This window comes from Aegilops tauschii, chromosome 4 (genome assembly GCF_002575655.3).
Source record: "Aegilops tauschii subsp. strangulata cultivar AL8/78 chromosome 4, Aet v6.0, whole genome shotgun sequence".
Taxonomy (NCBI): domain Eukaryota; kingdom Viridiplantae; phylum Streptophyta; class Magnoliopsida; order Poales; family Poaceae; genus Aegilops; species Aegilops tauschii.
This window is the reverse complement of record NC_053038.3, coordinates 176,536,944-176,550,734: the sequence shown is the minus strand read 5'-3', so window position 1 is coordinate 176,550,734 and position 13,791 is coordinate 176,536,944. Positions and strand designations below refer to the sequence as shown.

The window sequence follows — 13,791 nt, the reverse complement described above, 5'->3', positions numbered from 1 at the left end:
TGGATCACGCTGGCAAGACTGGTATTCTTGTCTACCATACTCTTGACGCGCCTCTTCAGCATCATCACCTCGTCGGACAACGCCCAGTCCAGGCCCTTGTTGAGCCAGGATGTTAGCCACATTGGAGGCCCGGACTTGAACTCGGAAGGAGCGGCCCATGTGGAGTCACGAGGTTCCGGGACATAGAACCACTCCTGCTGCCATCCCTTCACAGTCTCCACGAAGGTACCATTGGGCCAGGTGACGTTGGGAAGCTTGCTCTCCATGGCGCCACCGCACTCCGCATGTTGGCCATCCACCACTTTCGGCTTCACATCGAAGACCTTGAGCCCTAGGCCGAAGTGGGGGGAATGCGGAGGAATGCCTCGCATACGACGATGAACGCCGAAATCTTGAGGATGGAATTCGGGGCTAGATCATGGAAATCTAGCCCGTAGTAAAACATGATACCACGGACGAAAGGATGAAGGGGTAATCCTAGTCCGCGAAGGAAATGGGGGATGAATACTACCCTCTCATTGGGCTCCGGAGTGGGGACAATCTGCTTTTTGGCAGGAAGCCGGTGGGCGATTTCCTTGGCCAGGTACCCCGCTTCCCGGAGCTCCTGGATGTTCCCCTCCGTGACGGAGGAGGCCATCCATTTGCCCTGCGCTCCAGATCCAGACATGGCTGGAATGTTTGCGGGGGACGAAAAAGATTGAGACTTGGGCGCTGGAGCTCGAGGGTGGATAGGCTGAGGAGGAAGAAGGCATGGAGTAAAAAGGTGGATCCTTATCTCCTTATAAAGGCAGTGAATATCAAGCGTCCCCCCACGAGCCTTAAAGCTCGCCTATTCCCAAGGGGTCGTGCGAATGGCACGGTTGGATTTACCAAGCCCGTATTGATGAGAATCCCGTAATAAGGGGACACGATCTTTGCTTTGACAAGACGTGTCATCAGAAGCTGCGTCTCGAAATGCGAAATGGGAGGTCAAAAAATGATTCGAAATAAAGAAGTGGCCGGACGTAACGTCCCACCAGTAAAGTTGTCAGTAAAGACATAACATATTCTTTGATTAAGTATTATGCCCTTGCGGTAGGGGGTTGTAAGTATTAAACAGAGTCGGATATAGTTCTTGTTTATCGACAGCTTTGAAGTGTTCAGAGGAGGAACCCGCCTTGCAATGCCGAAGACAATCTGCGCGCCGGACATATCGTCATTGAAGCCTGGTTCAGGGGCTACTGAGGGAGTCCTAGATTAGGGGGTCCCCGGACGTCCGGGCTATGTGACGTGGGCCGAACTCGTGGGCCGTGAAGATACGAGATGGTAGGCTTTCCCCCATGTCCGGATGGGACTCTCCTTGGTGTGGAAGGCAAGCTTGGCGTTCGGATATGAAGATTCCTTTCTCTGTAAACCGACTCCGTACAATCCTAGCCCCCTCCGGTGTCTATATAAACTAAAGGGTTTAGTCCGTAGAGGCAATCATAATCATACAGGCTAGACATCTAGGGTTTAGCCATTACGATCTCCAGGTAGATCAACTCTTGTAACCCCTATACTCATCAAAGTCAATCAAGCAGGAAGTAGGGTATTACCTCCACTAAGAGGGCCCGAACCTGGGTAAACTTCGTGTGCCCTGCCTCTTTTTACCTTCGATCCTTAGACGCACAGTTCAGGACCCCCTACCCAAGATCTGCCGGTTTTGACACCGACAGCGCGCCCGGGCAGCGGCGACGCTGTTGGGCGAGCGGCTCTTGACCTCCTGTTAGTATGGCGTCTCCTCCTAGAGTCATGCCGTCCGGGGACGGCAAGTCGCCGGTGAGGCAGGCGGCTGGGGGCGAGTAGAGATCGGAAGCGCAACACAACAGAGGGAATCGGGGCATGGGCCGACCTAAAATCCCATGGTGGCCTGCGGCCCATCGTGGGCACCTTGTAGAGATACACACCCGAGTGACGAACATGCATTTTTGAAACTAAATTAGGAACACTTAGCTGACCAATTAAACGACTCTGTTTCAATAATATCATATTCGTATTTGAACAACTAGGATTGTTTAGCTTGATGGGTGGAGCAGTGCTATTATGACACGAAGCACATATGTTGATCGTATAGTGATCATAAAAGGGGGAAACCCTAAGCATTTTTTTAGCAAAAGAGGGTTTCCCCTCCGATTTCTATTAAAGAAACCACCACGGAACCAACATTCTCAATTAAACCCTAAGCATGATCAAGTAAACCCTATTATGACTGTGGTATGGTAGATTTAAAGCTGCAAACCGGAGAAATGCTATTTAGCATCCATTGTTTGCTTCGAACTAAGAACTAAATTCTAAGAGCTGAAAATAAAGTACAGTAACCAAGTTACGATCTATTTTTTGGTTGAGACCAAAAAGTTGAGGAGATATGAAGTACCACCTCTCTTGCGGCGCCGTGTAGGCATCGGGGGTGCAATGGCTGTCGGTGGCGTTGAACAAGATCTGCAATGGTAGACGGGTGCATCGGGGGATAAGTCCCGTTGCGGTGGAAGAGAAGGTCGTGTGAGCGGCCCCGGCAAAGGCGACGATGGCGCCGATGAAGCGAGAGGACGCGATGCAAGGCTCTTGGTCCGTCGCCGTGGATGAGAAATATCCATCTCTAGCAGTGGACGACGCGGTCTTGGTAGGTGCTCCGGCATGGTGGAGGACGGTGGCGATGGATGGGGTGGAGGACGGCGGCGATGGATGGGGTGGCAGACGGAGGAGGCTGGTGTGGGGATGGTGTTCTATCGCGGACGGTGTATGAATGGGAAAATGGAGGGAGAGGTACGGGGAACCATGTTTTTGGGACGCGCCTGTCCGAAATATGGGAAAGTTACGAACTTAGCCCCCGTTCAAAATTTGGACGTCTCGTCGGTTGGGGATAGGACGGTAATCTTGCATCTCGCTAATATTTCCCAAAGCGATTTTGGTCGGGGAGAGGGTGTTTTGGCGCCCACGGTGTATGAACGGGGCTGAGAGGTAGGGCAGTTGTGTCACGTCTGAGTGAAGTTACAAACCTGCCCCTATTGAAAATATTTGCCTACATCGATTTCGGCCGAGTCGAGTTTGTTTTGCTGCCCACCGTGTATGAATGGGGAAATGGAGGGAGAGACAGAGGTCTTTCGGACGAGCTTGAATCAAATGTGTTTTGCCGCCCATGTTTGGCGACCACCGTGTCAGAATGGGCTCAGAGGCGGTCGTGTCACGTCTAATTGAAGTTACTAACTTACCCCTATTGAGAGAAGTGGAAATCGAGCTAATGGATTGTCCGTGTAAGGGGTAGACAGTAATTTCCATCTCCCAAACAGTTGGCTTCGGGCAGCCGACGTGGGAGTGGACATTTCGCCGCTTCTTTCGAATTTTGGCACAATAAGCATGCACGTTTACCCTGGCAACTAAATTCGAATCCATTTTGTATTCCTATATGATTCTTTATAAATCATTCTATGTGTTTTTATATATCTTCAAAAGCACGACAAAGATGTATTCCACTGTCATATATGAATATGATTTACAAATGCCGATACTCGAATTCAGAAGCTAGAATCCAGTTTAAGGTGAATTCGAATAGTTGAAACCACTTTATGTCCAACTCAAGTGTCACACGTATCATAATGTGTACTCCCATTTAGATATGTACACAAGCAACGTATCAAGATTCAAATACCGAGTCAATCAACCAATAATGTACAAAACTAACAGACATATAAACACTTATAGAGTATATGGATCAATAATATCAACTAACATACATAAGCCAGGCCGCTGTACTTTTTTTGCTACAAGAGCATCCTTTTTTAGCGAAGCTAGTACAACATCTTGGCCCTTTCCGATGCGCGCCACTTAAGGTCCATCTATACTACTATTATTGTTGAATGCACATTCAACCCGATTGGCATATTTGTAGGTCTGGCATAGCAATCAAAATGAAATGTCCCAGAGTCTTATCAATTAATACAGACTTGTGCTAAAAAAATTACAAACAAAAAACAATTCTTACATGATCTCTAAAAACAAATGGTTTGATTGATTACATGAACAAACAACACAAAGGTTATTCAACGAAGGAAAGAACATTTCACCTATGATTTACTAAGTGGGAATTTAATTTCCTTTTTTTTCCTTCTGGACCTTAACAATGCGGTCAGACTCGGCTTGCTTTGTTTTGAAATCCACCAAATATTTAATGGTTGTCTTGAGTACTGCTTCTGAATGTGCTATTAGCTTCCTCAACATGTCAACTTCATCTCTAAGTGCAGAAGCAGAATCTGTTTCTACCAATAGTTCAGCCTCTAGAGCATCAACAGTTGGCAATTCATGATGTACGATTGGGCCGGTGCCACTGTTGTGGGATGATACAACGTCCATGGAGACCTCGCTCTTTAATCTTGGGCTAACCTGTTTTGCCATTAAAGTTCCGATTGGATTCCGAAAAGTTGAAGTTAGCAAAACATCTCAACTGGGAGTTATAATAGCAAACCAATTAAACAAACAAGGAATTAAAGAGTTTCAATTGGATGCTGAAAAGTAGTTAGTAACATCATTGTAACCGGTTGCAGCAGCAAAGAAGTTAAACAAACAAGTTTTGCAAAATGTACCTGTTGTGGCATTAGAGTTTCTCTTGGATCCTGAAAAGTTGAGTAGCCAGTAACGTGATTAGAGCAACCGGTTGCGGCAGCAAAGAAGTTAAACAAACAAGTTTTGCAAAAGGAACCTGTTGTGGCATTGGAGTTTCTCTTGGATCCTGAAAAGTTGAGTAGTCAGTAACTTGATTAGAGCAACAAGTTACAGTAGCAAACCTGTTACAGAAATATATTTTTAAAAATGTACCTACTGTGCAATTGGACTTCCAATTGGATCTTGAAAACTTGAAGTTGGTAAGATGATTACAACAACAAGTTACAACAGCAAACTAGGTAAACAAGGAAGTTTCTGAATACATACCTGTTGTGCAAACGGAGTTTCAGTTGGATCCTGCAAACTTGAATGTTAGCAATCATAAATAAAGTGTTGCAAGAGCCATAAGAAACTAACATCAAACTATTAAAACTAACCAGTTTTGGCAACATATTTAATTACACATGAACTAGTAAAACTAACAAGTTCTTGGCAACGTATTAAAGTAACAAGTCGGTAGCATTTACCAGCAACACAGACATCTGTAAATTTCTTTGATGTAAGCAAAATGATTCCAACACATATATAAGTTAAAAAGACGGTGTCCCTCTTATAAACCTGACAGTTGTCTATCTATGAACATGCAAACATTACTAGTGCTACAAGTGATAACAGCAAACCATTTAAACAAACAGGGTATCAGAACGTAAATTACACGTGAATTCTGTTGTACCCTAGAAGTACATATGACCATCTATCTACGTTCTTAAGTAGCTATTTAAGTGCAGGCAAACATGTAATTCTTAACAGTAAGTATCAAACACATAGATAGGCGCAGTCTATAATAGGATTAACAGGCTATGGCATTATGTAATCAGTACCAAACTAAATTAAGCCTAGCAACATAATTGAACAATTTTGCAATAAGTGGCTAACTAAAATTCCGAGAAGCAGGTAACTGAACGTACGCTAGCTCTTTGTACAAGCACACTGCAACTTCTTTTTCACTTACAAGGTTCTACGAAAGAGTCCACGGCATCAATTGCTTGGATACGTAGTCCCAATACTTCTTTCTTCCCACACTGCATTAGTAAGTCGAATGGTTAATCTGGTAAGATGGTGCGTCCTTGATATGTTATATGAGGACGGGTTGTCAGACTAGTTGTAGCCACACACATCACACTGGCTTTTACTGTATATTTCATGCGATTACATTTGGCATATCAAGATCTAAGCAATCTACAATAGGATGAAAGGACTGGCATCCTTCACATTATTGGCGAACTCAGTTCATAGAAACAAGCAATTCAACCATTCTGTGGATAAATCAAAAGCACCACTAGAATATTATTCACTACCCCAATCATACACGCAAAAAGGGGCGACACCACCATAGGGGCTGGTATGGGCGGCCGCCTCGGGTGGCTGGTACATCACATCCCTGATTATATCTAATTCAACTGTTCAATTTCTAGCCAATAGTTAAACCTGACGGTGTTGTAAAACTGCGTGTATGTAGGGAATCTATGAGAAAGTGAAACCAATTTCTGCTTATTTTATAACTCCCCCAATGAATACTGAACTGAATGAGCCTGATGTATCTAATCAAGTTTCCGATGCAAACATACAAGCTCATGTTGTTCTTGATCCTGAAGTGTCTAATGAACAGACTGCTAATGAAGGATTTGATGCAAACATTTAACATGCTCCTAGTGATGAACATATAGTGTCTAATGAGGGATCTAATGCAAGCATTTTAGTAGATCCCATTGAAGGATTTAGTGTCTAATGATGATCTTTTATGTTGAGAGAGACATAGAGATTTGCAGTGTAAGGACCCGAACCTGATAAGATTCGATGTCTCTGTGCTTACAGTGCTAGTCCCTGGATCGACTCGCTAGCACACACAGTACATATGAATATCAAATAACAAGTGCATCATTTACTATAACGTATGATCCAGAATTCATAAGGTATTACAAACTGAGTAGCACATAGCTAACTTATTCAATAATAACAGCGGAAAGGTAGCATAATAAACGATGAGTCCATCAATGCCCACTGGAGAAGATGTTGAGTGAAGACTCGCGACCCTACTATATCTCACTGATCATCTGAAAATCCTGCAACATGATAAGTTGCAGCCACAAAGGGTCAATACATTGAATGTATTGGCAAATTACACATAATGATAAAGCAAACCTACATCTAACTGCAAAGTATGACAAACAAAACACTCAAGTTTGGTTTCGCGTAAAACTATCTTCACCTACCTCCACGACATAGGCAAGGTGCAAACATTAAGGATCTTCAAGATGTCTCAAGTGCGCTCAGCCCTGGCGCATTCTCTAGGGACAATAGAGCGCTCAGCCAGTGATGCATTCACATGAGAAAAAGCCCCGACAACTCAAGTGCGCTCAGTCATGGCGCATTCTCTAGGGACAATAGAGCGCTCAGCCATTGACGCATTCACCCGAGTCAAAGTCCGGAACCTACAGCTATAAACACTCACCACTTCCATGCATCACTCGACACATGCCCACGTCTACCATAGCAAGTTGATCACACCATCACATAACACAATCAATATCAGAATATGACAACAGAGAACATACAGATCAAACCAAGCACATGTAATAGCATAAAAATCACACATGCATAGCAGAATATAGGATGAGCAAGATCAAAAGTGCAAACTTGCCTTGAACGATGTTGAAGTACTCTAACGCTTAATTCTGATCCGCTTCACATTCTGGACATCTATACGATTAACGGAGTCATCGATAAATAAACTATGCTCACATAACCCTAAAATAAAGTAAACAACAAGGAATTCAAATAAAAATTTCATTGACATAACATAACAGTAGGTAAATATTGTCTACATGCTAGTAGGATCACAATGCAAAAAGAATCAACTGATCTGGATAAATGGTTTGAAAGATATGGCCTCCGGAAGGTTGAATTAAAATTTGAGCAAATTCAAATTTAAATAGTGCAAAAGATGTGAATTTTTGGTTGTAAGGTATTCTCCTGGTATCTACGAGTACACAGGAAAAAGAATCGTTGAATTCGGAGTTACAGATCTCAAGATATACCTAAACAAAAATATGATATGAAATCTGTAAAGAAAAATTATGCCATAATAGCGTTCTTGGAAGAACTGCCGCGGCTGCTGAGGCGTTGTCACGTGGCGGGCTATTAACGGCTGAGAACCATTCGCTGCGAAGCTTAAACGACAAACGGCCACAACATAGAGAAAAACGGTTCGGCAAAGAAAAAAACACCAGATCTAATCTTGGCCATTGGATGGGGATCGGACGGTGCAAGGCGACTCACGGAGAGACATGGCTCGATGGCCGCCGGAGTTGAGGAAGACGGCGTGGCCGGCTCGGACTTCGAGCGTGCGCTCGCTGGAGAGGTCTCCCAAGCTAGGGGAGAACAGGACGAGGTGAGGAGGAACACAGCGAACTCGAATATGTGCCCCTGGGCGACCGGAGCTTCTGCTAGCGTCCGCGAGGACCGGCTGGACGGCGACGTCGGAGTGGAGCTTCGGGTCGAGCTCGATGTTCTCGGTTTGGATGCGTCCCTGAGAAAAACTGGGGGTCAGGGAGATAGAGTATGGCATGGCGAAGATAACAGAGAAGGCAGGAGGTTCTAGGAACCTACAGACGCGACAGAATCGACGGCGACAGGAGCTTTGGGGCGGCGGCGATCTTCTTCGGGTTGGGCTCGTGGGCGGCGTCCTGGTGCTCCCCTGTGCAAAACAAGAGATGAGGGGGATGGAGGAGACCAAGGCAAGGAGAACAGAGGGGAGGGAAGGTTCAGAGACCCCCTGTCGACGACGGAAACGACGATGGTGGAGGTCAACAGCGGCTGAACTCCGGTGAGATCGAACAGCCGTTCTAGGGCACGGGAGAACTCCGTTTTGGCGAAAATCGGTAGAGGAGGACTCGGGCGGAAATTATATGGGGTTGGTCGTGGTAGAAGGATCAGAAACAGAGACGAGTCAACGAGGATTGGAGTCGGTTGACTCGGCATCGTGCGTTAACAGGAGTACAACCCGAGGAAGGAGATGACCTGGTGGGGTCCAGTGTCAGCGGGACTTGGGTGTGAAGAAAAAAAAACAAATAGAACGAAGTAGCTGCGGGTGGGCTGCCCGGTTTCGCCAAAAATGGGCTGGCCTATTGGTCTGCCTCGCGCGGGAGGGCGAGGGGTAATTTTACTGTGCGCCAGCCTGATGCACAGTAAAACCTAGGAGCTGACATTTATATTTATATATACATTTGACTAAAATCAAATACCTAGTGACTTCCAAAAAATACCACGGCATACAGTAAAACATTATTACTACTATATAAAACAGTGAACATTTTTAAAACACATATGCACTTTTGAAAAAAAACATTTATGCAATGCAACCACATAAAGAGCATTATAACAACTCTAAAATAACTTTGAGCTTCAACAATGCCAACTAATTTATGTAAACTCCAGAATATACTCTTAGCATTTTCCAAATATAATTAACAGAGGAGAAGTCATATTATCTCCACTCCAAATATTTTTCCTTGAGTTGGAAAACACATCGAATAAACAGAAAATTCAAATATGCATAGAAATCACGATGAAAAATAATGATCCTATTAACATACCAAATCTAAAAATTTGGGATGTTACAAATCTACCCCCCTTAAAATGAATCTTGTCCTCGAGATTCGAGTTGGCTAGCAAAGTTTAAAGATGGGTACTTGATATAATCCATATTCCAAAGTTTCGAGGCTTACTCATTGCATATTTCCAAAACTCCATTGACATGACTAAATATGATGCACCAATACTGAAAGAACGGTCATAATACTTGAACTTTATTAAAACCTTACCGAAGACTGGTGCCTTATTGGCTCTTCCCACCCTTGTGTGGTTCACATGTCCCCTTTCAACGTGATCAGACGTGTCCTCTCCGGAACTCCCACTATCATAATTGATGTTCTTTAACAGAGGGCAGTTGTTTGAATAATGCCCTAGGTCCCTACACCTGTAACAAAGTAACTGACTGATATCGTTCTTGGTGGGCGTCGATAGGTCGTGGTTGTTGTTTCCATCCCTATGACCATTGTGGTTGCACCCATTGTCGTTGTGATGATTATGTGCATTGTGGTTATGACCATTATACGCGTCCACTTCAGAATCATAGTACATAGAAGATGCTTATGAATTACGCTGCTTCCATTATCCTCCAGAGTTGAACTCTGTGTCACTTGCCTTCCTCTTGCGGTTCTCCACTTCTTGAAACTTTCCTTCAAGTACAATAGCTTTATCAATAAGCTCCTGACAATTGTTGAATGTTGCCACTGTCAACTGAACACTCAACTGATCATCCAAACCTTCAAGAAACTTTTCTTGTCTAGCTGCATCGGTGTTAACATCGTTAGGGGCATAGCGTGCAAGATTATTGAATTCCTCCACATATGCATTCACAGTACGACCTCCCTGGCGCAAGCTGTGAAACTCCTTCTTCTTTAGACTCATGGCTCCAGCAGACACATGTGCCGCGCGAAAACCTGCCTGGAACTGCGCCCAAGTGATAGTAGCAATAGGATAAGTGACCAAGTAATTGTCCCACCATGCTGCGGCTGGTCCTTCTAACAAATGCGAGGCAAACCTCACTCTCTCTGGATCAGTGCAACCAACTGTGTCCAAATTCCTATTAACTGAGCGCAACCAATCATCAGCCACAATAGGAGAAAACCTCTGAGGATTCAACCTCAAGAAACGAGTAAGTGCATCAACTGGGGGTGGGGGTGGATTATTGTTGTTGTTGTTTTTCTGGTTCTGAACAAGTAACTGTATCAACTGGGTTTGTCCCTGAAGAAATTGCTGCATTTATGGTGATATGTCATTGTTGTTGTTGTCTCCTGAACCACTGCCTCGAGTGTTACGCCTCGGCGGCATCTGATGGGTAAGCAGAGGTGAGATATAGATAGAAATAGGTCTAAGGGGAACACTACCATATGCCCATGCTAGCAGCTAAAACTCCAACAACAACAAAAACAAACACTAAATTCACACAATTCACACAAGTCACCAAAACTATCCTAAAGTAATCACATGAAAAGAGCAAATATGATCAATCAAAGGACCCAATTGCATAATACAAACAACCCATGAAAGATGACAACATATAAAGCAATGACCAACCAAACATATGACATATCACAAAACACAAGCAAAACCTACAGGTAAGGTCATATCCATAAGAGATATGATCTCATCATACTACCGCAAATCGTTTATCAGTAACAAATGAGAAATGGTGGTCTGTCAACTAGAACTTCTCAAATGGCACTAATATAATTCCAGGGGTCATCTATATTTGAAAAAAAAGATATGAGTACAAGAGTATGAACTAACAAGTAGACAACAAGTTGTAAAGTAAGTTTTCACTCCTATGGCTTTTCTAATCCATTTTTTAGGGTCACGACCTACAGTCAACACAGTGCTCTGATACCATCTATAACGACCCGAACCTGATAAGATTTGATGTCTCTGTGCTTACAGTGCTAGTCCCTGGATCGACTCGCTAGCACACACAGTACATATGAATATCAAATAACAAGTGCATCATTTACTATAACGTATGATCCAGAATTCATAAGGTATTACAATCTGAGTAGCACATAGCTAACTTATTCAATAATAACAGCAGAAACGTAGCATAATAAACGATGAGTCCATCAATGCCCACTGGAGAAGATGTTGAGTGAAGACTCGCGACCCTACTGTATCTTACTGATCATCTGAAAATCCCGCAACATGATAAGTTGCAGCCACAAAGGGTCAATACATTGAATGTATTGGCAAATTACACATACTGATAAAGCAAACCTACATCTACCTGCAAAGTATGACAAACAAAACACTCAAGTTTGGTTTCGCGTACAACTACCTCCACCTACCTCCACGACATAGGCAAGGTGCAAACAACACAGATGATAAGGATCTTAAAGATGTCTCAAGTGCGCTCAGCCCTGGCGCATTCTCTAGGGACAATAGAGCGCTCAGCCAGTGACGCATGGACGTGAGAAAAAGCCCCGACAACTCAAGTGCGCTCAGTCATGGCGCATTCTCTAGGGACAATAGAGCGCTTAGCCATTGACGCATTGACCTGAGTCAAAGTCCCGAACCTACAGCTATAGACACTCACCACTTCCATGCATCACTCGACACATGCCCACGTCTACCATAGCAAGTTGATCACACCATCACATAGCACAATCAATATCAGAATATGACAACAGAGAACATACAGATCAAACCAAGCACATGCCATAGCATAAAAATCACACATGCATAGCAGAATATAGGATGAGCAAGATCAAAAGTGCAAACTTGCCTTGAACGATGTTGAAGTACTCTAACGCTTAATTCTGATCCGCTTCACACTCTGGACAATCTATACGATTAACGGAGTCACCGATAAATAAACTATGCTCACATAACACTAAAATAAAGTAAACAACAAGGAATTCAAATAAAAATTTCATTGGCATAACATAATAGTAGGTAAATATTGTCTACATGCTAGTAGGATCACAATGCAAAAAGATTCAACTGATCTGGATAAATGGTTTGAAAGATATGGCCTCCGGAAGGTTGAATTAAAATTTGAGCAATTTCAAATTTAAACAGTGCAAAAGATGTGATTTTTTGGTTCTAAGGTATTCTCCTGGTATCTACGAGTACACAGGAAAAAGTATCGTTGAATTTGGAGTTACAGATCTCAAGATATACTTAAACGAAAATATGATATGAAATCTGTAAAGAAAAATTATGCCATAATAGCGTTCTTGGAAGAACTGCCGAGGCTGCTGTGGCGTTGTCACGTGGCGGGCTACTAATGGCTGAGAACCATTCGCTGCTAGGCTTAAACGACGAACGGCCACAACATAGAGAAAAACGGTTCGGCAAAGAAAAAAAAACCAGATCTAATCTTGGCCATTGGATGGGGATCGGACGGTTCAAGGCGACTCACCGGAGAGACAGGGCTCGATGGCCGCCGGAGTTGAGGAAGACGGCGCGGCCGGCTCGGCCTTCGAGCGTGCGCTTGCTGGAGAGGTCTCCCGAGCTAGGGGAGAACAGGACGAGGTGAGGAGGAACACGGCAAACTCGAATATGTGCCCCTGGGCGACCGGAGCTTCTGCTAGCGTCCGCGAGGACCGGCTGGACGGTGACGTCGGACTGGAGCTTCGGGTCGAGCTCGATGTGCTCGGTTTGGATGTGTCCCTGAGAAAAACTGGGGGTCAGGGAGATAGAGTATGGCATGGCGAAGATAACAGAGAAGGCAGGAGGTTCTGGGAACCTACAGACGCGACAGAATCGACGGCGACAGGAGCTTTGGGGCGGCGGCGATCTTCTTCGGGTTGGGCTCGTGGGTGGCGTCCTGGTGCTCCCCTGTGCAAAACAAGAGATGAGGGGGATGGAGGAGACCAAGGCAAGGAGAACAGAGGGGAGGGGAGGTTCAGAGACCCCCTGTCGATGACGGAAACGACGATGGTGGAGGTCAACAGCGGCTGAACTCCGGTGAGATCGAACAGCCGTTCTAGGGCACGGGAGAACTCCGTTTTGGCGAAAATCGGTAGAGGAGGACTCGGGCGGAAATTATATGGGGTTGGTCGTGGTAGAAGGATCAGAAACAGAGACGAGTCAACGAGGATTGGAGTCGGTTGACTCGGCATCGTGGGTTAACAGGAGTACAACCCGAGGAAGGAGATGACCTGGTGGGGTCCAGTGTCAGCGGGACTTGGGTGTGAAGAGAAAAAACAAATAGAACGAAGTAGCTGCGGGTGGGCTGCCCGGTTTCGCCAAAAATGGGCTGGCCTATTGGTCTGCCTCGCGCGGGAGGGCGAGGGGTAATTTTACTGTGCGCCAGCCTGATGCACAGTAAAACCTAGGAGCTGACATTTATATTTATATATACTACATATAGGACATACATTTGACTAAAATCAAATACCTAGTGACTTCCTAAAAATACCATAGCATACAGTAAAACATTATTACTACTATATAAAACAGTGAACATTTTTAAAACACATATGCACTTTTGAAAAAAAAAGATTTATGCAATGCAAGCACATAAAGAGCATTATAACAACTCTAAAATAACTTTGAGCT

At 44.4% G+C, this 13,791-nt stretch overlaps 2 long non-coding RNA genes across 2 annotated transcripts; both read right to left on the bottom strand.

The window, feature by feature from the left end:
• Positions 1 to 6,539: 6,539 nt before the first annotated feature.
• On the bottom strand, positions 6,540 to 8,980 carry LOC120962860 (uncharacterized). The gene is made up of 5 exons (XR_012181689.1): positions 8,447 to 8,980; positions 8,284 to 8,371; positions 7,954 to 8,203; positions 7,316 to 7,374; positions 6,540 to 6,737 (listed from the first exon to the last, which is right to left on the bottom strand). It is a non-coding gene; the product is annotated as an uncharacterized lncRNA (long non-coding RNA).
• Positions 8,981 to 10,904: 1,924 nt separating this feature from the next.
• LOC109785538 (uncharacterized) lies at positions 10,905 to 13,407 on the bottom strand. The gene is made up of 4 exons (XR_012182796.1): positions 13,144 to 13,407; positions 12,981 to 13,068; positions 12,650 to 12,900; positions 10,905 to 12,070 (listed from the first exon to the last, which is right to left on the bottom strand). It is a non-coding gene; the product is annotated as an uncharacterized lncRNA (long non-coding RNA).
• Positions 13,408 to 13,791: the final 384 nt, after the last annotated feature.